The sequence below is a fragment of the Myotis nattereri genome (assembly GCF_964212035.1).
Source record: "Myotis nattereri genome assembly, chromosome: 15".
Lineage (NCBI taxonomy): Eukaryota > Metazoa > Chordata > Mammalia > Chiroptera > Vespertilionidae > Myotis > Myotis nattereri.
In genome coordinates, this window is record NC_138090.1 from 53,783,960 (window position 1) to 53,811,757 (window position 27,798).

The 27,798-nt window shown below is 47.1% G+C and overlaps 1 long non-coding RNA gene across 1 annotated transcript; it reads right to left on the bottom strand.

Moving 5' to 3' along the window:
- Positions 1–689: 689 nt before the first annotated feature.
- LOC308530462 lies at positions 690–27,798 on the bottom strand. Its single transcript, XR_013996853.1, has 6 exons — positions 25,028–27,798; positions 20,923–21,019; positions 14,990–15,057; positions 12,681–12,827; positions 4,970–5,087; positions 690–2,106 (listed from the first exon to the last, which is right to left on the bottom strand). It is a non-coding gene; the product is annotated as an uncharacterized lncRNA (long non-coding RNA).

Here is a 27,798-nt window from a genome sequence, read left to right on the forward strand (position 1 = left end):
TTTTCCCACCCACCCCCCCCTTTAAAAAAAATATATATATTTTACTGACTTTTTACAGAGAGGAAGGGACAGGGATAGAGTTAGAAACAGCAATGAGAGAGACACATAGATCAGCTGCCTCCTGCACACCTCCTCTACGGGGGATGTGCCTGCAACCAAAGTGCATGCCCTTGACCGGAATCGAACCCGGGACACTTGAGTCCACAGGCCGACGCTGTATCCACTGAGCCAAAGGGGCTAGGGCCCCTTCCCAACCTTTTCTTCAAATCTTGTGCGCGCGTGGACACACACACACCCACCAGCGGTAGGAACCTTTGCAGAGCCAACACTTCCCTTCCGGTGTCAGGCGACACCCGGGGAAACAAACCTGAGGAGCCGAAACTCGGGGATAGAGGTCGCCACAGGATGGGGTCAAAAAGGGTGTCTTGGGCCCTTGGACGGGGTCTTCGGAATCCTAGGACCCAGGGGAGGACCTGGCGGTCCTGGTGGAGAAGACGCTCCAAGGCCCGGAAGCAGAGAACCCACCTAGAGACGTCAGTGGCCCCTAAGGGGCAGCAATGTCGCTAAAGGAAAAAAAGGGAAACGCGTGGAAAGACGGTACCCACGGACCGACTGCTGAGGGTAGGGAGCAGCCTGGGCGCCAGCCATTTTTTTAATTTTAATTTTTTAAAAATTTTATTGATTTTTTTACAGAGAGGAAGGGAGAGGGATAGAGAGACAGAAACATCGATGAGAGAGAAACATGGACCAGCTGCCTCCTGCACATCCCCCACTGGGGATGTGCCCGCAACCAAGGTACATGCCCTTGACCGGAATCGAACCTGGGACCCTTCAGTCCGCAGGCCGACGCTGAGTCTATCCACTGAGCCAAACCGGTTAGGGCAGGCGCCATTTTAAACCCCAAGGGAAGTGCCCGGGCCTCTGAGGAGGACGACGCCTACATTTACACGGAGGACAGGGCCGCCTGCGGGGACGTCAAGGTGCAGGGCGACCCCTAGGGCTTGCGGAGAGGAGGGGACGGTCATGAAACTAGAAAGACAAACTCACGCTCCGCAGTGTGACTTGGGACGTCTCTCCCACCTTCCGAGCTCCTACAAGATGGCGGCGGAGGGTAAGAGGCGTCCCGGGGGCGGGGCTCGCGCGAGGGGCGGGGCTCGCGCGAGGGGCGGGGCTTTGGAGAGGCCGCGCTTGCGCTACCACCTGCAGGTGAAAAAAAAAATCTGCGATGGAACTGGCCTGCATGTTTAGTAAGGGGCCTAGTGAGGAGGCACGCATGCGCAGGCGTGGGGCCTAGTGAGGGGGGGCACGCATGCGCAGGCCCGGGAGACAGCCGAAGGAAATCGTTGCAGAGGCGGGACCGGTCCTCAGTCTGGCTTCCGCTTGGTTTGCAGCAAAAAAAAAAACACACACACAAAAAAACAAAAACCCACCCGCCAGGGGCGTGGCCTGAGGGGAGCTTTAGGGAAGGGGCGGAGCCAAGAGGCTGAGCATGCGCAGTAGCCGCGACAAAATAAACCTGAACCTGCGTGGGAAGCCGTCTGGGCAGGGCTGAGCTCCCAAAGTGTCTTTTTCGGGTAAAGAAATGCTCCTCTGAGGTCGGCTGTCGCCATGTCCTCGGCCGTCGCCCGCTAGCGTCCCGGTCCTGTGGGCCACGCCCTGCGCTGTGGCGGGCGTTGCGGCTCGGCGCCGCTGGTAGGGGACAAGAAGGGGAACTTCCTTTGACGGGAGTCGCTGAGCGGCCAGGCCGCGAGCCGGCCTCTGGGTCGCCTCGGGGGCCTCCATGTCCCCGCTCTGTCCGTCATTCCCACACAGACGGCCAAGTGCCCGACTTCTACGATGGCGGCCCCACGGAAGTGCTACATGGTACGAAGTCTCCAAAGGCCAGAAAGGGCTTCTTCTGTTTTGGCAACTGCAGCAACCAGTGGCCGCCGCGTACACCGCCAGGAATATCATCACTGTCTCCAGCAGGAGCGCCTCTGCCAGGTCCAGAATCAAAATGAAGTTACCCGTCATCCCCGAAGGCAAGCGCAGGGCCACAGAACCAAGAAGGAAGTTGACCAGGAAGCCGCCATGGACATGTCCCACCTGAGGGATCCGCAGCACGATCTAGATTAGAACAATGAGTGCGTCATCCTGATAGTTTTTTAATTTTATTTTTTAAAGTATATTTTACTGATTTTTTAGAGAGAGGGAGAGAGTTAGAAACATCAATGAGAGAAACATCGATCAGCTGCCTCCTGCACACTCCCAACCAAGGTACATGCCCTTGACCCCGGAATCGAACCTGGGACCCTTGAGTCGACAGACCGCCACTCTATCCACTGAGCCAAACCGGTTAGGGCCCTGATAGTTTGTTTATTTTTATTGATTTCAGCGAGGGAAGGAGAAAGAGAAACATCAGTGAAGAGAGAGAATCGTTGATTAGCTGCCTCCTGCAAGCCCCACACGGGATCCTGAGGCTCTAGCAGCAACCTGGGCATTTGCCCTGACCGGAAATCTAACCATGACCTCCTGGTTCACAGGTCCACACTGAACCACGGAGCCATGCCAGCCGGGCCATCCTGATAGTTTTTTTGCTCACGCCTTGGCTGTATGCCCATTGCAAATGCAGGAAATTTTGGTGTTTATTACTGCCTTTGCCACAAGTCCCACTATGACAACTCTGATAAGATCCAGGAGGCCTGTGCCCCTCAATCTTGAGGCTCGCTCCTGAGTTCACTAATGAGGAAGTAGTGGTTGTTGGCTAGTTTTTTAATATTTATTTTTATTGATTTCAGAGAGGGAGAAATAGAAATATCAGTGATGAGAGAGAAACTTTCTAAAAAATACAAAAAGTGATAATGTAGGGTATGTCTCTCATATGAGTATAGAATATAATGAAAATGTAAAGAATCAAGGCCTGATTGTTTAAAGGTCCCATGCAAAAGCCAATGATCTGTAGGAAACAAAAGTAAGTCCTTCATTTTCCAAAGCAAATGCAAGCTAAGAGGGACATTTCCAGATGTGAAGTGATGGTCTTTGCACAACTTTCATTAAACCCCTACTACACCCTTGTTCCTGAGAAAGGGAGACTATTAACTCTACAGTGAGGGGAGCACCTCTGCCACGTGATCATCAGGTGGACTGAGACAATGGGTATCAGGTGACTGAGGCACAGGGAAGGTCAGGTCACCACTGCTGTGACATTACTGCCAAAAATACTTCAATAAAGAAATAATGATGTGGCCTAACCGGTTTAGCTCGGTGGATAGGGCGTCAGCCTGAGGACAGAGGGTTCCAGGTTCAATTCCGGTCAAGGGCATGTACCTTGGTTGCGGGCACATCCCCAGTGAGGAGTGTGCAGGAGGCAGCTGATCGATGTTTCTCTCTCAATGTTTCTGACCCTATCCCTTTCCCTTCCTCTCTGTAAAAAAATCAATAAAAAAGCCCTAACCGGTTTGGCTCATTGGATAGAGCGTCAGCCTGAGGACTCAAGGGTCCTGGGTTTGAGTCCAGTCAGGGGCATGTACCTTTGTTGCGGACACATCCCCGATAGGGAGTGTGCAGGAGGCAGCTGATCAATGTTTCTCTCTCATCGATGTTTCTAACTCTCTATTCCTCTCCCTTCCTCTCTGTAAAAAATCAATAAAATATATATATTTTTTTAAATATTTTTTTAAAAAAGAAAATTTACTTAAAAATATAATTATCTGGATATGATCACAAGTAAACACTAATTTTTGCAAGTGTTAATCCACATGTACCTCTCATGTTCTGTAAGTTAATAGTACATTTAACTATTAGGTCTTTCGTACTAATCTAGTGAGCCAGTCCCTTCTATTTACTATTTACTCTTCTATCAGAACTTTCTGAGCTATTCTGAGCAGTAAAATGTACATTTTCTTACCCCTGATCAAGAGCTGATGCTGCAGCCACTTGAACATAAATCTACATTTCCCTTCTTCAAGATACTAGAGCAGCCGTGGGCAAACTAAATGAATAAAACTATTGAAAAAAAAGACCAGTACCCTTTTATGTAATGATGTTTACTTTGAATTTATATTAGTTCACACAAACACTCCATCCATGCTTTTGTTCCGGCCCTCCGGTCCAGTTTAAGAACCCATTGTGGCCCTCGAGTCAAAAAGTTTGCCCACCCCTGTACTAGAGCCTCTGACCCCATCCCAATAGGGATGTTAGACATGGCTGCCTTTCCAGGTGGATCTGTCACAAAAGGGATGTTCTGAGTAGTTGAAAGTCATTAATTAAAGGAGGGAATGCTTCCTGCCTTGGGGAGGCTGCATAAAATGAAGGCAGAGAAGGCTCTGGGAAAAAGGAGAGAAGTATACCTGGTGAGAGTGGCTGAGACGAAAAGCGTGAACCTCTGAACCAGGAGGGCCGGTTTCCATTCCTGGTCAGGGCACACTCCAGGTTTCAGACTCGATCACCAGTGGGGCGTGTGCAGGAGGCAGTTGATCAAGGATTCTCTCTGCTCATTGATGTTTCTATCTCTCTCTCCCTCTCCTTGCCATTCTGAAATCAACAAAAATATATATTAAAAAAGCGAGGGACATATAGAAACTGCTGACACTATCATAAGAAATAAGGAAAGGAAATAAACCTGGAAAGGCAAGAACATCAAAAGTTTGAGAAATAGGGAGGAGAGGAAGAAGCCCCAGAGACATGAAGGGCAGCTGGGAGGGAGAGGGGTCATGGTGAACAGAAGAGGGGGCAACAAAGGGGGAGACACTTCAGATAGACTGGTTCAGAGGAGATAAATTAAAGGGAGCGAGTGTAGGGACAAAAAGGGGGGGTTTAGGGATCACGGGGCAGAGGGAGAAGCAGCAATGAGAGCCAGCCAGCTGTGGGGGACAGGGCAGACTGTAACAGTGGCAGCAGAGGAGACACAGGTGTGGGAAGAGAAAGAGAAATAAATCAACAGAAGTTCAAAGAAAAGCAAACAGCCTTTGACACAGGACACATCTTTTACCTGAGAAGCAGCCATTTGGTCCTGATCAGGGACTGGTTTGTTTCCTCAGGTGACAAAATGTTGAGGAGTCACAGAATGTGCCTTCAAAGTAGTCAGCATGAATTCTTGCACCTGGCATCTAGGTATTAACAATGAACTACAATGTTAGCAAATGACTGATTACTATAATTGTGTTGCATTCAATTCCCTTGCATGCCTTAAGCAAACTTTTTCCCCTCCAAGGGCACAGTTTTTCCTTTATAGGATTTCCAAATTTTAGAAACAGAACGTAAAGCCATCAATTAAGTGGTTCACATAAAAGAGGCATCTTTACCTGAGATTCCCAGCAGGCCTGCTCTGACCTGCTCCAGCTCCATGCACCACAGGTTTCTCGGTATTGAAAAACTGTTTACATGCTGACTTCTTTAAGAGTCAGCGCTTCCACATAGGTCAGCTAACTCTGAGCACATTTATTCTCACACCCATTAAATATACACAGTCCACAATTAGAGCTCTCACTACAGTAAAGTTCTCTGTAGAAAAGAATCTTGGGGACCCAAAGGTAGAGATGAAATAACTCTTTTCCAGCCCTTTACTTTCATGCTGTGTCTTTTGATCTGAAGTGGGTCTCATTTAGACAGCATATGTATGGGTTTTATTTTCTAACGCATTCAGCCACCCAGTGTCTTCACTCGGGGGGGTCCTTCAGCCGGGCCTAAGCCCTCTTGCAGTCTGGGACCTGTCAGAGGATGTCTACCTGCTGGTTTAGGCCCGCTCCCTGGGGGATCAGGCCCAACCTGGCAGTCAGACATCCCTCTGGCAGCCCAGCAGCCCTTGGGGGATATCCACTTGCCAGCAGGGAGCAGGCCTAAGCTGCAGTTGGACATCCTTAGCGCTGCTGAGGCGGGAGAGGCTCCCACCACCACCACCGCTGTACTGGCAGCTGTCATCCTGGCTTGTGGCTGAGCAGAGCTCCCCCTGTGGGAACACACTGACCACCAGTGGGCAGCTCCTGCATAGAGCATCTGCCCCCCGGTGGTCAGTGGGTGTCATAGTGACAAGTGATTCTCAGTCGTTCCGCTATTAGGGTCAGTTTGCATATTACCCTTTTATTATATAGGATAGAGGCCTGGTTCATGGGTGGGGGCCAGCTGGTTTGCCCTGAAGGGTGTCCCAGATCAGGGTGGGGGTCCCGCCAGGGTGCCTGGCCAGCCCTGGTGAGGGGCTGATGGCTGTTTGCAGAATGGTCAAGCCCCCGTGCCCAGTGGGGACCCTCACTCCATGGAGGTTTGGCCAGCCTGGGTGAGGGGTTGATGGCTGTTTTCAGGCTGGCCACACACACATTAGGGTGGGGGGTCCCCACTGGGGTGCCTGGCCAGTCTGAGAAGCTGAGGGCTGTTTTCAGGTGGCCAAGCCCCCCGGCAACGGTAGCTCCCAGCCTCTCCTTTTTTGCTTTTTTATTCTGGGATTTATTTACCTTCTATAATTGAAATTTTGTAGCCTTGAGAGGAGCTCAGAGCCAGCCAGGGCGGGCGGGAGGGAAGCTTCCTGCTCACTCCAGCTCCGTAGCCACAGCCAGCTGAAAGCAGGTATCGGGGGTTTATTTACCTTCTATAATTGAAACTTTGTTGCTTTGAGTGGAGCTCAGAGCTGCCATGGCAAGTGGGAAGCTTGGCTTCCTCCATCATTGGGGCAACCAAGCCTCCTGCTTGCTCCAGCTCCATGGCTGCCGGTCACCATCTTGGTTGGGTTAATTTGCATATAGTCGCTCTGATTGGCTGGTGGGTGTGGCTTAAGGCATAGCAAAGGTATGGTCAATTTGCATGTTTGTCTTTTATTAGTGTAGATTTTAATATATTTTATTGATTTTTTACAGAGAGGAAGGGAGAGGGATAGAGAGGTAGAAACATGGATGAGAGAAACATCGATCAGCTGGCTCCTGCACACTCCCTACTGGGGATGTACATGCCCTTCACCAGATTCGAACCTGGGACATTTCAGTCCGCAGGCCGACACTCTATCCACTGAGCCAAACCGGTTAGGGCAATCCATTTATATATATACTGGAGGCCCAGTGCATGAAATCATGCACATGTAGGGTCCCTAGCGGCCACTTGCTGCCACTGTGGGAAGGGCCTCCCGACCCCCTGCCTCCTGCTACCTGTAGCCACTGCTGCAGCTGGCCCTTCACCGCCCACCCCCCACCCGTTCAAACTCCTGGTCAAATTCCAGGTTGATGGGACAATTTGCATATTAGGCTTTTATTATATAGTATATTTTTAATATATTTTATTGACTTTTTATGGAGAAGAAGGGAGAGGGATAGAGAGTTGGAAACATCGATCAGCTGCCTCCTGCACACCCCCTACTGGGGATATGCCGCAACCAAGGTACATGCCTTTGACTGGAATCGAACCTGGGACCTTGAGTCCGCAGTCTGACGCTCTATCCACTGAGTCAAACCGGTTAGGGCCCATTTATATTTTAAGTGATTATTGACAGGTGAATAGCTTTTGACATTTTTAAATTAATACATTCATAGTAAGGGACTTTAGCTTCCCATTGACATCAATGGACAGTTCTCCCAGACATAAATCAATAAGGAAAAAGTGGTATTAAATGACACATTACACAAAATGGGTTGGATAAGTTTACACCAGAGATTTTCTACTGAAGTGTCACACAGGAAAACTGGTGTGCTGCAAGAATTTTTAGAACAAGCAACATCTGACTATTTAGTAAGCAGCACAAACTACATTATCCATAAAATGTCTAATAATATATATGACAACAGGCAACAGAGTAACAGCTGTGTGGTATGCATTAATCAAAATCATACATTTGTGTCGGTAACCAATTATTGTCTTCACTAGCTGAGAAGTGTAGGGACCCCAAAACCTGGTGACCTTTGAATCTCTACCAACGGTCAGGTGCACCACCCAGTTAATCTAGATAATGGTAGCTGAAGCATCATCCCCACCTTAGTTCCTTGTTGATTATTGTTGATTAGATTTTCTGCCTGTTACTGGAACTTGCCTACCAAAGGGTCATGCTATGACCTAGTCTGTGTGTCATTGAAACCTCCTTACCCTAGGGTTACCCCAGATCATATAAAAGATTGGAGCGGCCTGAGCATCAGTGGAAGTCTTTCTCTTTGAGTTGGACTTGCCCGCCTGGCTCCCCAATATTTCAAATTATCTCGTGTCTTTTCTCTTTCATTTGTGTGCGGCTCTGCTTCTAAGTCCTGAACCCTGACCCACGCGGGACATGGGAAGGAAACACACATGACACATTTCTTTTGGCAAACTGGCAAAATATATATCTTGGTGGACCACTGAATTTCTGTAGTTAGCTCATATGTGCCATGAGATAAACAATGCTGAAATCTTTTTAAAAAAAAAAATAGATTTCTTTATTGATTTCAGAGAGGAAGGGAGGATAGATAGAAACATCAATGATTAAAGAGAATCACTGATTGGCTGCCTCCTGCATACCCCCAGTGGGGATCGAGCCTGCAACCCAGACATGTGCCCTTGGCCAGAATTGAACCTGGGACCCTTCAGTCCACAGGCTGACGCTCTATCCACTGACCCAAGTCGCAGTGGTCGGCAAACTCATTAGACAAGAGACCAAATATCAACAGTACAATGATTGAAATTTCTTTTGAGAGCCAAATTTTTAAAACTTAAACTATATAGGTAGTACATTGTTATTAACTTAATTAGGGTACTCCTAAGGCTTAGGAAGAGCCACACTCAAGGGGCCAAAGAGCCGCATGTGCATCGCGGGCCACAGTTTGCTGACCACTGGTAGCCAATGCTAAAATCTTTGACTTAAGAGCTTTTAACCTCACAGCAGAAGAATATGCATTCTGGAAAAAATGAAGACAAGAATACCCTCTAACCCAAGGGACAATGTCTACTTCATCTATTTTCCTAATGACCGTGTGAAAAAAAAAATCTTATGTATATTTTACATCAATACACTTCCTCCATATTCCTCACTACAGTACCAAAACATGGAACCGAATTCCTATGAATGATCTGGATCCAATAGTTTGTCCGGAACAGAACAAAACCATAAAGCCCCTGGGCCAGATAATGAGAACTAGAGACAAAATATCAGGAGATTCTTATACATATGAATGCTCCATGGGAATGTCAGGAAGTAGAGTAGAAGAGTATCCAACATCTAGTTTCTTTAATCATTGTGTGATCCTTTGGGTTGGCCCATGCCAAGCATCTGATATTTACCAGCTTGTACAATTTACAACAGTACATTGGAGAAGCAATGAATGGGGGGCTTTCATTTCAATCTCTGCTAGCTTCCTGTCCCTGGAACTTATAGTGATGGCTTGGGAAACCCAGGAAGAATAACTATTGCCTATAAACATACCTGTGGTCATGCTATCACTATACAAAGTAACTTTTGATGCAAAATAAAATTCTTCAACTGCAAATCTGCCATGGTCTCTGCGGTTCCTCTAGAAAGAATGACCAACATTCAGCTACATTCAAGTAATTGAGAATAAAATCAGTTTTACGCCAGTTGATTCTACCCCAAGAAAAAAGTTAATGAGGTTACATTGAGAAATTCTTCAGGGTTCCAATGAAAATCAGGACAAGAAAAATCACTCCAGTTATAAAGTACACAGAAGCCAATTTATTATATTCCAAAAATTAATAATATTCAAAACTTTAGAATCCTGCTAAAAATAGAATGGTGAGTTCCTACTTCATGAATGTAAAGTTATATATTTGCCAAATTCTGATGTCAGTTACATCATTAGTAAAATTCCAAAGTACTGAACAGAAGCTACAGGGGCCTGAAGGGCTGATGTGGGGGAGAAAGAAGTTTAGATGCCATTATTATAGCACAGACAGGAAAAGAGATGGGGCTATAGAGACATCAATGAGAGGGAATCACTGATCGGCTGGATCCTGTATGACCCACACCTGGAATTGAGCCCCCAACTGGAGCTTGTGCCCTGAGCAGGAATTGCACCCTGACCTCCTGGTTCATACATCTAAGCTAAACCACTGAGGCAAGCCAGTCAGTGCTTTCTCACATTTTTATAGTTTAAAGCTTTTCCTCACTATAAGAATCTGATATTCATTACATCTATAGGTATAGGATCTTGCACATGCTCTGCATGTTAAAGGTGTCTCCTTCAGTATGAAGTCTCCCATGTATAGTAATATATGAATGGATTTCAAAGGCTTTACTACATTTTTCACATTCATAAGGCTTGTTCACAGTCAGAATTCTGTGATGTTCAGTAAGTTCTCACTGCTGGTCAAGGATTATGACACTTCACATATCTGTAATACTTCTCTCAAGTATGAACTCTTCTGTACAATAAGGCAAAAATACTGATTAAAGGCTTTGTTACATTTTCACATTTATAAGGCTCCTATCCAGTATGACTTCTCTGATGTGCAGTAAGGTTTGAGGAGCTGCCAATGGATGTGCTACATTCTCTTCATTCATGTGGCTTCTCTCCAATATGAACTTTCTTATGCTTAGCAAGTTGTGAGGACCGTCTAAAGGCTTTGCCACATTCTCTACATTTATAAGGCTTCTCTCCAGTATGAACTCTCTGATGTCGATTAAGGGAGGAGGAAGATGTAAAGGCTTTGCCACATTCTCTACATTTATAAGGCTTCTCTCCAGTATGAACTCTCTGATGTTGATTAAGAGAGGAGGAAGCACTAAAGGCTTTGCCACATTCTCTACATTTATACGGCTTCTCTCCAGTATGAACTCTCCGATGATGATGAAGAGAGGAGTAACCAGTAAAGGCTTTGCCACATTCTCTACATTTATAAGGTTTCTCTCCTGTATGAATTCTCTGATGTATATTAAGAGAGGAGTAATCGCAAAAGGCTTTGCCACATTCTCTACATTTATAAGGTTTCTCTCCTGTATGAATTCTCTGATGTGTATTAAGAGAGGAGGATTCGCTAAAGGCTTTGCCACATTCTCTACATTTATAAGGCTTCTCTCCAGTATGAACTCTATGATGCGTAGTAAGGTGTGAGAACGGTATAAAGGCTTTGCCACATTCTCTACATTTGTAAGGTTTCTCTCCATTATGAATTTTCTGATGTCGATTCAGGTTTGAGACAGAAAGGAATCCTTTACCACATTCTCTACATTTATAAGATTTTTTTCCACTGTGGATTTTTTTCTTGAATATTTGACTGGAGATTATAACACGAGGATTCCATTTGTCCCAGGTTTGATTCCGGTCAAGGGCATGTACCTGGGTTGTGGGCATATCCCCAGTAGGAGATGTGCAGGAGGCAGCTGATCGATGTTTCTCTCTCATTGATGTTTCTAACTCTCTATCTCTCTCCCTTCCTCTCTGTAAAAAATCAATAAAATATATTAAAAAAAAATAATGTCATTCTTAACCAATGGACACAAGACACTGGGGGGTAGTGGAGGCCGGAGGAAGGTCAAGGGGGGGTGGGTAAAAAAAAAAAAGGAGACATATGTAATACTTTACGCAATTAGAAAAATAATAATAATGTCATTCTTGGAAACTTTCTAGAAAATACAAAATATGAGACTGCAGGGGATGTGCATGATGGGAGTAGAGAATATAAGAAAAATGTAAAAAATCAAAGCCTGATTAGTTTAAAGCTCCCATGCAAAAGCCAATGATCTGTAGGAAAGAAAAGTAAATCCTTCCCTTTTCCAGGGAAACACAAACTAAGAAGAGGGATATTTCCAGATGTGAAGTGATGGTCTTTGTGTAACTTTCATTAAATCCCAACTAAACCCTTGTTCCTGAGAAAGGGAGACTGTTAACTCTACAGTGAGGGGAGCACCTCTGCCATGTGAACATCAGGTGCACTGAGGCACATGGAAGGTCAGGTTACCACTGCTGACATTACTATTAAAAATACATCAATAAATAAATACATAAATTTGTGGAAATGATCTTAAATAAACATTAATTTTTGTAAGTGTCAATCCATGTGTACCTCTCATGCTCTGTAAGCTAACAGTACATTTACCGACCAAGTCTCTCATACTAATCTAATGAGCAAGTCTCTTCTATTTGCCCTTCTTTTCAGAACTTTCTGGGCTATTCTGAGCAGTAAGATGTGCATCTTCTTACCCCTGATCTAGAGCTGATGCTGAGGCCACGTGAACCTAAAACCTGCATTTGCCTTCTTCAATTATACCAGAGCCTCTGACTCCATCCCAGTAGGGATGGTAGACATAGATGCCGTCCCAGTTTGATCTGTCACAAAAGGGATATTGTGAGTAGTTGAAAGTCACTAAAGGTAGGAATTATAGCGCGGCTAGTGTCGCTGAGAGTTAGAGGCCTGACCTATGAAACAGGAGAGCAGGTTTGGATTCCTGGTCAGGGCTCACTCCAGGTTTCAGACTCCATACTCAGTGCAGGCTGGAGTGGAGGAAGTAGCTGATCTATAATTCTCTAACCTAACTGATGATGTTTCAATCGCTCTCTCCCTCTCCTTTCCATTCTGAAATCAATAAAAATATATTTTAAAAAAGAGAGACAGAAAAAAAGAAAAAAACACACAAAAAGAGAGAGAAAAATTTAGAAACTGCTAACATTGACTATGATGAATAAAGTAATGAAATAAAGAAAGAAAAACAACTGGCAGAGGCAATACATTAGAAATAGAGAAATAAATCACCAGATGTTAGAGGAAAAGCAATCATAGCTTCTGACACAGGGCCTATCTGATACCTGAGAAGCAGCCATTTGGTCCTGGTCCTGATCTGGGCCTGGGATCTTTTCTCGGGCGAGGATATGTTGAGGAGTCACAGGATCTGCCTTCAAAGACGTCAGCACAGCGTCTCAATCAGCTCACACGACACTCACAGTCAGAAGGACCTGGAAATGCAGAAAAGGCCACCCCTCCTGTCCTTGGTGACGAGAGAGAGTGAGGAACAAAGAGCTCCTACATGGAGACCGCACTGTGAGGGGTTTTATTTAGTCTTCATGTGTCTCTCCTCCAAAAGACATCCACAAACTGCTACAAAACCGAGAAGCTAAGCTGCTGTCCTGATGCCCCAAACCAAACAGAGCACCCCCTTACTTTCCCTGAAGAAAGCCTGCTCCCCACTCTCACAAAGGCATCCTGCACCCCTCCTGCTAATCTCTGTCCTCACCTTCCATCACCTGGAGGCCCTCAGTAACCAATGATGCCCCACCCAGAGCAGCTGTCCACCTCCATGGGGGAAAGCCCACCTGAGGGTATTTCTTAAAGATCCTCGGGGGATATGAGAAGACACAGAGGATTTATCTCGGGATGTTTTTAAATAATATATTAAGTCTCAGTCATAGAAAAAGTAAATCCATGGAACACACACACACACACACACACACACACACACAACCACAGCAAAAAAAGCTAAGGCTTCTAATATTTCTTGAAAAAGCATCAGAAGGTGACAGACACAGGTCACTTCCTGGTTGCCATCCTAAGAAATGACAAGGGACCCAGGAGCAACAGACAAGTCTCTCCCCTCTGAGTGAATAAGGGCTGCAATTGGAAGCAAATTATTATAAAATTCCCAAGCCTTACACACTGGAGATTTATAAATCTCATTCCATCTGTATAACTAAGACAATTAAGCTGTTAAATATATAAAGGCAGACCGAGGCGGCATGGCTCGCCGATTGTTATTGGACCCGTGAACCAGGAGATCACAGTTACAGTCCTAGTCAGGTTATATGGCCAGCTAGCAGGTCTGATCTCCAGGGAGGGGCGTGTAGAAGGCAGTTGATCAATGATTGTCTCCCTCATTGATGTTTCTAACTCTCTCTCTCACTCTCCTTGCCTCCAGGAGATCAATAGTAGTATCTTTAAATATCTATACACACACACACACACACACACACACACACACACATAAAACCCACAAACCAATATATCACAACTTAACCATCCACACCCCATCAGCTCACCCCTCACCCAGATCAGGGTTACCTCCTCCCACTACATGTATTTCTGTCTGTGGATCTGTCTGTCTCCTGCTCCCTTTCTCTCCACTGTGGTCCTTTCCTGTGTCCCCCTCTCCCCTGCACTCTCTCCCCTTTTCTCTCTGTCTGTCCTACACCTGGACCATGAAACTCCTGAAACCTACTTCCCTTCAGGGGCTCTGTCTCCTGGTCTCTGAGGCTCCATCTCCACACACGGCTGCGTCTCCCCCTCCCCCCGCCCGCGGCCCCTCTGCTGCCTGTTCCCCTCTGTCCGCTCCCACAGCTGCGGACTCAGGGCTGCTCCCTCTGCTCCCTCACCCCTGAGCCCCCCTTTCTGTCCCTGCACTCGCTCCCCAACTCTTCTCCTCTGAACCCGTGTCTCTGTCTCAAGTGCCTCCTCCTGTGAGGCCCCCGCTCCCCAGAACCCGCCCCCTCTCAGCCCCCCTTCCTCTCTCTGGGTCCCCCTCCTCCCTGTGTCTCCACTTCCTTCCTCCTCAGGCCACTTTCCCCAGTGACCCCCTCACTCCTACCGTCGCCGTCCAGTCCCCCCCACACCCCCTATGGGCCCCTCTCTGTGGACCCCTCGCTGCCCTCTCTCCCGCCCACGTGTCTCTCTCTCACTCCCTCTCCTGACCCCCCAGCCTGGGCCCCGCCCCCCGCAGTCACCGCGCCCACAAAGCCCCTCCCTGCGGGCAGGTCACCTTTCGGGGGACACCAGGTCCTTCCCCCTGAGCGCCCCCCATGCACACTGTGCTCCCCGGGCAGGCAGACCCCTTATTAAATGGGAGTGGGCCTAGGAGGGGAGTGCAGACCCTCAGGCTGGGAGCCATCCGGGCTCTTCGGGCGGGAAGCGCCGGGCGGGGGGAGGGGCGCAAAGGGCGGGAACCCCCTGACCCAGACTCTCAGCCCCGCGGGGAGCACCGGCGGCCCCGGGAACGGTTTTCAGCGGGAAAACCGCGCGGCAGGCGGTGGCCACAGCCACAGGTGGAGAGACCCCGGGCCGGGGCCTCCGTTTCCTCCCAAAGGAACGTGGCGCCCGCACCGCGCAGCCTCCCGGGACATGGACTCACCGCTGAGAGAGGCTCCGGGGCGGGGACCCCAACAAGGACTCCAGCGCCGGCAGCGCCCTCAGCCTTCCCTGCGGGGAGGGGGACGGGGAGCGTCAGCTTTAAAGACAAACACCCTCCTCAGGGGGAACCGCCACCTTCCCCTCCACAGCGGCGTCCGCGTCTGTAAGGAACTGCGCATGCGCCTCCCCGCGGGGTGGGCGGGGCCAGAGCGTGAGCTGAGCGGCTCCGCGATGGGGGCGGGGCCGAGCCCGGCGGCCAGGCCTGTGCAGGGACAGAGGGAGGGAGGGCGGGGCAGGAGCGAGGGGGCAGCCCCGGGTCCCCGCACCTCCTCCCACAGGGACAGCCCTTCCTGGGGGAGTTTCCCACGTCATTGTCAGGGTTTTGGCTGGTGACCCGGCTGCGAAAGGATTCACAAGGGAGAGAAGAGACAGGAGCAGAGAGAGGGCGTTTATTTTAGGTCTTTAAGCAGCGGTTCCCAACCTGTGGGTCGCGACCCCTTTGGCACACGAATTACTTTTTCACAAGGGTTGCCTACTACCATATTGCATATCAGATATTTACATTACAACTCATAACAGTAGCAACATACAGTTATGAAGTAGCAACAAAAATAATTTTATGGCCGAAACCGGTTTGGCTCAGTGGATAGAGCGTCGGCCTGCGGACTAAAGGGTCCCAGGTTCGATTCCAGTCAAGGGCATGTACCTGGGTTGCGGGCACATCCCCAGTCGGAGATGTGCAGGAGGCAGCTGATCAATGTTTCTCTCTCATCGATGTTTCTAACTCTCTATCTCTCTCCCTTCCTCTCTGTAAAAAATCAATAAAATATATATTTTTTAAAAAAATAATTTTATGGTTGGGGTCATAACATGTGGAACTGTATTTAAAGGGCCAGAAGGTTGAGAACCACTGCAAGGGAGGAAAGGGCCAGGTGCCCTCTGATGGCACAGGGCACCCCAGATAGAGAGGCTGTTCCTTTATTAGGGTGCTAGCGAGTAAATGGCAGCTGTGGCAAAAGCATAAACAGGGAGGAGGAACCTGGAATTCACACACAAGTTTCCCAGCTCCCAGAGGCTGTGCTTAGAGCTACTGGCTGGTCTGCCCTTCAGCTGCAGGTGTCCCAGGGAGGGGTCTTTCCCAGGATCTTCACAAGCCGGGGGCATATTCTTAGTGAAGTTACAAGAAATTCAAAAGGCAGGCAGATTGGGTTTGAAACCAGAAACTTCCTGCCTGTGATTTGCCTGGGTCCTTAAACCCTCAGTGAAGAGGCAGGAGGGGAAGGGCAGCCTGCTCTCTCAGCCCCTCCCTGTCTCCCCATGTGAAGGGAGAGGCAGCTTGAGTTAGGGAAGCAGGTGGATGGGGGTGTCAGAGACAGACCCAGATATCCATTCATGGTTAGGCACCTGATGAGGTAGTCCCATCCATCAAAGTGGGAAACAGATTTTAATTTAGGTATTTTTCAAGGGATAAAAATTTTCTGGTTGTAAGTTGTGGTCTCTGAAGTTTTTGTGTTCTGGGAATGCATTTTTGAATGAATATTTTGACATTAGTAGTCCCTATAACCTAGTTAATGGAACATGGATATTAATGTAGAATATCTCCTGTTAGTTTTCCTTATATCTGGGAAACAATACAATTTTAAAATCAAGAATATTTAAAACAGAGTTATAAGAATAATAACTGTTACCAGAGTACTTAGTCCCATCACCATTTTTTATTTTGGTTACTTTTCAGTATTTTCATGAATATAGGTATTCATTCGAGTTTTATAAATCTTTATTTACTTTAAAGATATGACTTGTTTAGAAACATGTAATTTAGAGTAAGCCAGAACAGAGGATTATGTTTAAACTATATAAGTATTTAATTGCTTTAGGCCAATGAAATATCACCTCTTAGTATTGTCACCTGAAGCCAGGAAACACACCATATATAATAAACAGATAAACACATAAAGACAATCCATTCTACAAAGATGGTGAAAAACTTACACACTGAAAATGACACAACAATGCTAAAGAAAGCAGATACAAATAAATTGAAAGACATTCCTTAATATGTCCCAATGTCCACACAATAAATTGATGGCCTATCAAAATTCAAGACAGTTTTGGCTGAAAATTAAGCAAAACAGATTCAGGAGAGGCAAAATACTTCAAATTTAATAAAGTTGGAAGATTCACTTTTTTACACTGGAAAAAATTTTACAAAGCAAGAATAACTAAGTGGGTGTGATCCTGGATTAACACAGATCCATACACCAATGGAACAGAGGGGAATGCCCTCACTTAAACCCTGATGAAGCCTTATGTATCAAACAGGAGCCTTCTCTGTGGCAGAGGAGCAAATGCAACCTCCAGAAATGATGTGTTAAACATGATCCCCAACTTTCTGACATTTCTGTGGATTCCCTCCTTAAAATTGATGATGGAATGAAACACCATCTGGAAGTGATGCCTGCTTATCAACATCCCTCTCCATTTCCAATCGTGAAGTTTGGAAGTCAGTGACTCACACATTTAACTTCATATCTATAATAATAAAAGGGTAATATGCTAATTAGACCAGACATCCTTCCGCACAAAGCCAGGGCTGTGAGGAAAGCCGGAGTCTGGGTGCCTGCCAGCAGTGGGCAGAAAGCCCAGGTCCCGGGTGCCAGAGGGAAGATGGTACTGGTAGCCAGGGAAAGGAAGGCCTACTCTTGCACGAATTGGTGTATCAGGCCTCTAGTATATTATAAAAGCAGTAAGAAAGCCCTAGCTAGTTTGGCTCAGTGGATAAAGCGTCGGCCTGCGGACTGAAGGGTCCCAGGTTTGATTCTGGTCAAGGGCATATACCTTGGTTGCGGGCACATCCCCAGTAGGGGGTGTGCAGGAGGGAGCTGGTCGATGTCTCTAACTACCCCTCTCCTTTCCTCTCTGTAAAAAATCAATAAAATATATTTTTTAAAAAGCAGTAAGAAAAATATCCATGTGTGTTGGAAACTAACAGTTGAAAAGGGTTATGTCAAGAGCTAATTTGCCCTTCCATCCCCCAGCCATGCAGGCTGATGTTGGTAGTGAGGCTGAAGCAACTCTGCAGGAACTGGGATCTCAGTGAGGGGCTGGAGGTGAGGAGGGGCTTGAACCCAGGAACATGACTCTAATTGGAATTCATGCAAGGCTTAGCACTTTCATTAAACAAAAAATTGCAATGGTCTGTGTGAGCATGAATAACTAGAAAGTGAAACCACAACTCTCCCTGGGTAGATGGGCAATTTCATACCCACACCAGCAGCCTTTCCTGTTTCCTGCTCCCTTCCTCAATCCCCAGGAAACCAAGACTCAACATGGCTGAGTTCCAGAGTCTTACAAAGGGACTCGACCTGGGATATGAGACTTGGATGACTAAGACATGTGATCATTTAGGACATTAGCATTGCTTAAAAATAAACCTTTTAAAGAACATTGTTATAAACTAAAACAAATGTTGTGTCCAACACTTGAATTACCTTAAATACTGTTTTTTCACTACACACCTTTTATTATTCCATCAAGCATTTGAATATAACACTTAATCCAAAATAATCACATCAAAAATAAACATTGCCCATTTACCTCAGAAAAAGACATTGAACTATCCTCTTTTTTTTGTTAAATATATTTTATTTTTTTATAGACAGGAAGGGAAAGGGATAGAGAGCCAGAAACATTGATGAGAGAGGAACATCGATCAGCTGCCTCCTGCACACCCCCGACTGGGGATGTGCTCGCAACCAGGGTATATGCCCTTGACTGGAATAGACCCCGGGACCCTTCAGTCCGCAGGCCGACGCTCCATCCACTGAGCCAAACCAGTCAGGGCTGAACTATCCTTTCTTGATATTATCCAAATAAAATGTCAAGAATACATACAGACAGGTTATTCTATGTCCTCCTTTTATAAGGAACCCACTCTTGTGACCTCATATAGCCTCAAAGACCTCCCTAAACCCCCATATTTCCAATATGTCTAGAAATACAGACATATTGGGGGTTAGGGCTTCAATATATCCATTTTGAGGGGACACAATTCAGTCCTTAAGAGCGCTTCAATTTCATTATCTGTTATATAAAACCACCCCAAAATGATTCTCTTAATGCAACAATACTTCAGTATGTCTTATGAATCTATGGGGTGGTTGCTCTGCTTCATGTGCTATTGGCAGAAGTTTTTTCCCCTAGATCTAAACATGATTTCCAGAAACAAAACAAAAAAACAGGATTTCTGTGCTTCCAGACTGCCATCCTAGTTGCTTCGCTTGCAGCGTCCACAGTCTCCATCCAGCCAAGTCACATGCATTAGGTTTTTATTACTGAGCACCTCAATCTCAGGAAGTCTTTTCTCTTACAACTCGTCTTTGTTGCGGAATAAAACACCACAAAGTTTAGTGGCTTACATCAAGCAAAATTCATCATTGCACATAGCTCCGGGGTGGCTGAGCCCTTCTCCACTGCTTTCACTTAGGCTCATACACACAGGTGCCTCCAGCTGGCAGAACAGCTCTCTGGTGCAGCAGAAAGCTGGGAAATGCCTTGCTTTGAAGATATTTTTAAAGTTTGTGTTTTTTCTTAAAACTGAATTTAGAGAGGGAGAGATGGAAACATCCATGTTCAAACAAACATCCATTGGTTGCTTCCCGAAAGCGCCGTGAGGAGATCTAGAATCACTCCCCCAATCTGGGCATTTGTAGGAGCAGGAATCAAACCTGCAACCTTTTGGTGGATGGCATTACATGCAGACAAATGAGCCAAAGGGGACAGGGTTAGAAATACCTTTGAGATAAACTTCTTCACATGGTGATATGTTTATGTTAGTCATATCTCATATAATGTACCTTCAAATTTATTTTAAGTCCCTTCAAAGAGAATCTACAGCTCAGCAGGTGTGGCTCAGTGGATTACAGTGCCGTCCTCCCTACAATCACAGATTTCATTCCCAGTCAGGTCTAGTACCTCGGTGTAGGGTTTGATCTCCAGCCCGCCCTTTGTGTCTGAGGGAGGTACCAATTGATGTGTCTCTCATATCAATGTTTCTCTGTCTTTCTGCCCACTATCCCACCCATTCTCTCTTGAGATCAATGGAAATAATATCTTTGGACAAGGATTTATAAAAAAGAGCAACTACATTTATTTTTTTGAATATTTTATTGATTTCAGAGAGGAAGGGAGAAAGAAACATCAATGATGAGAGAGAATCAATGTTCCACTGACTGGGGATTGAAGGGGAAACCTGGGCATGATCCCTGACCAGGAATCTAACCAGAACTCCTGGTTCATGGGTCAATGCTCATCCACTAAGCAACACAGGCTGGGCCAGAACGTTTAGTTCTTATATTATTAGAGGCCTGGTGCACTGGTGGGATCCCTCTTCCTCTTGGCCTGCGAGGATCAGGCCCAAACTGACTCTCCTGCATCTCCCAAGGGGCTCCGAATTGTGAGAGGAAGCAGGCCAGGCCATGGGACCCCACCAGTGCACAATTGGGGTCAGGGAGGTACCGCGGGAGGGTTCCATGGGGTGTCTGGCCTGTTTTGCCAAGTCCCCATAGGCCAGACACCCACACCACGTTAACCTACTGGTAGGAGCATCTGCCCCCTGGTGGTCAATGCACGTCATAGTGACCAGTCGGTCGAATGAATGGTTGGACACTTAGTGTATAAGGCTTTTATTATATAAGATTATAACCTATTTGGCCACTTCTTCAGTTCCGAATCCCCCATTTCTTATTTTCTAGTTCTGAGTGATCTGTTATGTATGGATAACAAACCTACCAAATATACACACTGAAGACACTGGGATATATTTTTAGCTCAACAATCATTAAATCTGGCCTTAGCTGGCATCACTAGTGGATACAGCATTGGCTCATGGACTGACAGTCCTGGCTTAGATTGTGGTAAAGGGGACGTACCTACCTTGCAGGGTGGATCACTGGCCCTTGCAGGAGGTACCAATGGATGTGTCTCTCTCACAAAGAAGTTTCTCTGTCTGTTCCACTTCCTTTCACTCTCTCTAAAATTCAATGGAAAAATAGCCTCAGGTGAGGATTTACAACAAAAAGATTCATTAATTTTGTCCTGGCCAACAAGTAACTTTGTTGGTTGGAACCTCATCCCATTGTGCCAGGCTTGCGGGTTCAAGCCCAGACTGCGGCACATTTAGGGTCAAAAATAAACAACAAAGGAATCATTAATTCTGCAACATTTTGTGTGGTGGCACATTCTCTGAAATGTAGGCCTAAAACCATTGATCAAATACCCAATAATTACATCTCCCTCTATACCCAAAACAATTTTTACCACAATATGTGTTAGTGAACATCTAATATGAAGTATGTTTCACTGAAAAAGATTTCATCTATAAACAAACAGCAGGACATTCTCTGCCTAGTGAGTAGACATGAGTGGGAGTAAGCTGAGTCCTGGGATATCGGCTTATTTTATTTATACTTTTTGTCCAGAACATTAAATCTATCTCAGCATAAGCATATAATTATTTAAAATAATGAAATTTGCCCAGACGGCGTGGCTCAGTGGTTGAGCATAGAACCAAGAACCAGGAGGTCAGGTTTCCATTCCTGGTCAGGGCGCATGCCCTGGTTGGAGGCTCCATACCCAGTGTGGGCTATGCAGGAAGCAGGGGATCCATGATTTCTCTCTCGCCATTTGTATTTCTATCTCTTCCTCTCCCTTCCTCTCTGAAATCAATAAAAAAAAATGCTTTCAATGTGAACATCTAATCTAATAAAAGAAAAACATGCAAATTGACTGCACCTCTGCTACGCCCAAGCCACGCCCACCAGCGAATCAGAGCAAATTAACGCAACCAAGATGGTGGCCAGCAGCCACAGAGCTGGAGCAAGCACGAGGCTTGGTTGCCCCAGCGATGGAAGAAGCCAAGCTTCCTGCCTGCCCTGGCCTCCGTGTGGCCTCCACACAGCCGTGTGGCCTCCGCTCAAGGCAACAAAGTTTCAATAATAGAAGACAAATAAATACCATATACCTGCTTCCAGCCAGCCTACACTGGGAGCTTGAGTGGCTGGGGGCTGTGACCAGCCTGCAAACAGCCTTCAGCCCCTCATCCACGATAGCCACACCCTCATGGGGTGAGTTCCCCCTGGGGGGCTTAACCAGCCTGCAAACAGCCATCAGCCCCTCACCCAGCCTGGCCAGGCACCCCAGCAGGACCCCCACCCTGAAGGGGGTGTGGCCAGCCTGAAAACGGCCCTCAGCCCCTCACCCAGGCTGGCCAGACACCCCTCCCTGATGGGGCTGTGGCCAGCCTGCAAACAGCCATCAGCCACTTACCCCAGCTGGCTAGGCACCCCAGCAGGACCCCCAACTCTGATCCGGGACACTCTTCAGGGCAAACCAGCCGGCCCCCACCCATGCACCAGGCCTCTATCCCCATAATAAAAGGGCAATATGCAAATTGCTGCTAACAGCAGAACGACTGGGAATAACTAGTCACTATGACACACAGACACTCAATGCAGGAGCTGCCCGCTGGTGGTCAGTGCACTCTCACAGGGGGAGCTCTGCTCAGCCACAAGCTAGGCTGACGGCTGCCAGTACAGCAGTGGGGTTGGGAGCCTTTCCCACCTCCTCGGCAGTGCTAAGGATGTCTGACTGCAGCTTAGGTCTGCTTGCCACTGGCAAGTGGACATCCCCCGAGGGCTCCCGGGCTACCAGAGGGATGTCTGACTGCCAGCTTAGCCCAATCCCCCCCCCCCCATGGGGAGTGGGCCTAAGCCAGCAGGTGGTCATCCCCTGAGGGGTCCCAGACTACGAGAGGGCACAGGCCGTGCTGAGGGACCTCCCCCCCTTCCCCTGGCCGCGAGTGCACAAATTTTTGTGCACTGGGCCTCTAGTACAAACATAAAATAAAATCGTATTAGGATAAAAACACTTTAAATTTTTCAAAACTTATATTATTTCTGAAAAAAGAACCAGGAAGCCCTCCATTGGAAATAAGCTTTTAGAAATGTCTGTGGAACATACATACGTGATCTGGTTTATGCAAAATCCACCAGTACCATCTTCAGAATTTCCACAATAAATATAATAATGAATATTAACTTGTATATTTCAAGTTTAAAATTATTTGGGGTATAAATGATGCCAGTAAAAATTTGAAAGCTAGTTTTACTGTTTCCTTTTATGTTCACATTAGAGGTCCAATGCACTAAAATTCATGCAAGAGTAGGCCTTCCTTCCCCCAGCTGCTGGTACTAGCTTCCCTCCAGAACCCAGGACCTGGGCTGCTTCTCTCCTCCAGCTGTCTGCAGGCAGCTGGGACATGGGCTGGCTTCCTTCCGGCCTCAGCTTCATCAGGAAGCACATCCAAAATGACCTCCAGAATATGTGTGGTCTAATTAGCATATTGCCCTTTTATTATAGATAAGGAAATGAACATCCTTACCACAAGTCTCTGCATGAGGCAGTAACATGGAACTTGGCCACAGGCTTTGGTGAGGTAATCACATTGAGAAGGGGTGTCTATTCACACAGAGTCACTGTGCCCGAGTACCCACGTGGAGATGTGGTGAGCACAGCCAGACACCACAGTCAGGGGCGCAGTGTGGGCCTCTGGGCCACCCAGCAGTACCACAGGGAAGCCGGGCAGCAGCTTGTTCTCTCCCAGCCAGCCTTGCAGGCTGGCTCCCAAGTGAACCCAAGGGAAGCCCAAACAGCCCCTGTGGTCCCAGTGGCTGGGAGAGGCTGCACAGCTGTGGGGCAGGTTCCTCGTGGATGCCAGCACCTGAGCACAGGGGGCTTCCCTGGAGCATGAGCCCTGGTGTCCCAGGTAGCAGGGGAAGAGGGACTTTGGTGGACACCCTGCATTCTCACCAGACTGCTGGCCCTATCACCCCTACCCTGAAGTAGCTTGCAAGAGGTCTCAGAGCATCACTGCCACCTGGTAGTCAGTGCACATCATGGCAAGTGATGAAACTTCCACTCTCCCAGTTGAACTCCCCAGCGGATAATTTCCATATTAGGCTTTTACATATATACTAGAGGCTTGGTGCACAAAATTCTGACCTGCACCCTCTCCAATCCAGAACCCCTCGGGGGATGTCCGACTGCCAGTTTATGCCCACACTTTTAACAGATGACAGCTCCGTTGTTTCTTTTCATACTTAAACCCATTGTAATTAGTAGGTATTCAAAAGTGTGTATATATTTTGTGGGGACATTCTGTACTTCTCTAGTCATGGTGAAAGGAACCAACAGCAGGTTTGGAACCCCCAGGCGGGGAATCTCACTCATTTCCTGCATATCTCCCCACTCTGCTTCCCACCTTTGTGGGCAGCAGGAGAATCAATGTTTTCTCTCATTAACTTGGAAAAGCATGTCCTGTCACCCACTGCCCTGCAGGAGTGAGCTAGGCCCCAAGCGAGCAACATTCAGTCAGGGCAGGCTTCGTTCATGGGTCCCGACACCCAGAGTGCACATTCCTCCTCTGCAGTCGCACTGCTCTCCCGCCGTTTCACTGAGAGGACGAACCTCCTCACCTCCTCTGGGTTCCTGATCTGGAACACTGAGCGAAGGCACCTCAGCGAGGGCCATGCCAAGCCCACCAGGTGTGTCTGTCCACACCTGCTCTCACCTCAGCACCTGCATTAGCCCCACGGAGGCAATCTCATCACCACACTAGACTACACGGGAACAGGGTGTCACTGCTCTGCCCTCTGTCACATCACAGAGTGCTCACCCTGAGCACCCAGACACGCTCCAAAGGACTTGAGCGTGCCAGAGGGGACGTGTGCACATTGTGTCAACCCTGTAGGTATGACAGGGTTGAGGGAAGTGTGGCAGAGGACGGGAAACGTGCATGCGCTGTGGTCCAGGCACACATGGGTGACGATGCGCTGGGGGACATTCACACACGAGCAGGGGGAAGGGAGAAGATGATGTGCGCACAGGAGGCATGTGCCTGTGCAGGTCCGCAAACCCAGGCAGCATGGCCAGGAGGGTGTGAATCTGGCCTGCCACAGTGAATGTCCCTGCAATTGCATACCTTCGGAGTCAGGAGGCTGCACGGGGATGAGCCAGCGGCGATGGGGAGGGCGAGGGCGGCCTGCTGAGAGGGCTCCACAGATGATCAGCACACCTTCAGTTACAGGGGCCACTGCCACCACAGCTGCCTCATTGTCAGTGGGCCCTGTGCCACCTCTGTGGCTGGGGTCCTCCCAGGCCCTCGGTGTGCAGGAAGCCAGGCTGCCCACCCCGATGTCTGTGGTGCCACCCTCCTCCTCTGTGGCCAGTTCTCTCCGAGGGCAGGATCTTCCCACAGGCCTCAGGAGAAACAGCATGGGGAGGGCGCCTCAGGTTCAGTGGGGGTGTGGCGTGGAGGTGGTGCCTGTGCTTCAGTTAACTTACACAATGTTTTATACCACAGCATGTGGCGATGGCTATGAGAGGTGCCAAGAGGAGCTGTGGGCTGAGCTGAAGCAGCGCCTGCGGGCCATCAGGAGCACTCACAGCTGCCACCACTGGGCCTCACCTCCCCCGCCCGTCCCAGCCCTGGGCAAGTGTCAGCGGCCATTGGGACCACTCAGAGCCGCCGCCATCATGATTTAGACAGGAAAAGAGAGAGAGTAATAGGAATATCACTGATCAGAGGAAATCATGGAACACTTGGCTCCTGCATGCCCCACACTGGAGATTGAGTCCCCAACCAGGGTCTGTGCCCTGAATAGGAATTGCACCCTGACTTGTGGTTCATAGGTCAAAGCTAAACCACCGAGGAATGCCAGCCAGCGCTTTCTCACATTTTCTACAGTGTAAGGTTTCCTCCAATATAAACGTCTCTGTTATTCAGTAAATTTTGAGCGCTTGAACATGCTCCAAGTTAGTAAGGTCTCTCTTTAGTATGAAAGTCTCTCATGTACAGTAATACAAAAATGCCTTTTAAAGACTTTTCTATACTTTTCACATTCAGAAAGCTTCTTCCCATTTAAAATTCTGTGATGTTCAGCAAGTTCTCAATGATGGTAAAGGATTTATTACTCTCCTCACATCTTTAATATTTATCTCCAGTATGGACTCTCTGATGTGCCAAGAGGTTTGAAGCGTTGCCAAAGGATTTGCCACATTTTCCACACATATAAGGCTTCTCTCCAGTATGAACTCTTTGATGGTAAATAAGGGCTGAGGAATGCCTGTAGGCTTTGCCACACTCTCCACATTTATAAGGCTTCTCTCCAGTGTGAACTCTCTGATGCGTGGTAAGGTTTGAGGACCAGCTAAAGGCTTTGCCACATTCTCTACATTTATAAGGCTTCTCACCAGTATGAATTCTCTGATGTGCAGTAAGAATTGAGGCCCGGCTAAAGACTTTGCCACATTGTCTACATTCATGAGTCTTCTCTCCAGTATGAGTTTTCTGATGGTCAGTAAGAGTTTGGGATTGCCAGAAGGCTTTGCCACATTCTCTACATTTATAAGGCCTCTCTCCAGTATGAACTCTGTGATGGTAACTAAGGGATGAAGACTGCCTAAAGGCTTTGCCACATTCTTTACATTTATAAAGCTTCTCTCCAGTATGAACCCTATGATGTCTAATAAGGGAAGATGAATCGCTAAAGGCTTTGCCACATTCTATACATTTGTAAGGTTTCTCTCCAGTATGAACTTTCTGATGTCGAATCACGTTTGAGGCATGGAGGAATGCTTTACCACATTCTCTACATTTATGAAGTTTATCTTCAGTATGAACACCTTGATGATTAGTAAGACCTGCATGGCTGGTAAAGGATTTGCCATATTCTTTACATTTATAAGGTTTCTCTCCAGTGTGAATTTTCTGATGATTACTAAGGGTTGAGGGCCAGCTAAAGGCTTGGTCACATTCTCTACATTTATACAGCTTCTCTCCAGTATGAACTCTCTGATGTCGATTAAGGGTTGCGGACTCACTGAATGCTCTGCCACATTCTGTACATTTATAAGGCCTCTCTCCAGTATGAACACTCTGATGACGATTAAGGGAGGAAGATTGGTTAAAGGCTTTGCCACATTCTATACATTTGTAAGGTTTCTCTCCAGTGTGAACTTTCTGATGTCGAATCATGTTTGAGATGTGGAGGAATCCTTTACCACATTCTCTACATTTATAAGGCTTATCTTCAGTATGAACACTGTGATGATTACTAAGAATTGCATGGCTGTTAAAGAATTTTCCACATTCTCTATATTTATAAGGGTTCTCTCCAGTGTGAATTCTCAGATGAATATTAAGGGTTGAGGGCCGGCTAAAGACTTTGCCACACTCTGAACATTTATAAGACTTTTCTTCTGTATGAATTCTATGATGTTGATTATGTCTTGAGGACTGACTAAAGCCTTTTCCATTTTCCCCCAGTTTGTGAAATTTTGCTATAGTATGATTTCCTTCCTTATGTACAATAAGAGATGAATGACATTTAAAGGCTTTGCCACATGCTTTACATTTGTAACTCTTCTCTGCAGTGTGAATTTTCTGATTTAGAGTGAAACTTGAAAGCCAATTAGATGTTTTACCAGAATCTTTACATTGATAAGGTTTTTCTCCACTATGGATTTTTTCCATTATATTTAGATTGAATATTTGACTGAAGACTCTCCCACATGGATTCCATTTGTAAGCCTCCTCCCCAGAATGAATATTCTCCTGTTCAACGTAATTTGAGGACTGCTGAAAAGATTGGACACATTTACTTCCATTGTGTGTTTTCTCCACAATAGGAATAACCTGATGTATATTGTGATTGGACATTTGGTCAAAGACATTTCCACTTTTATAATGGC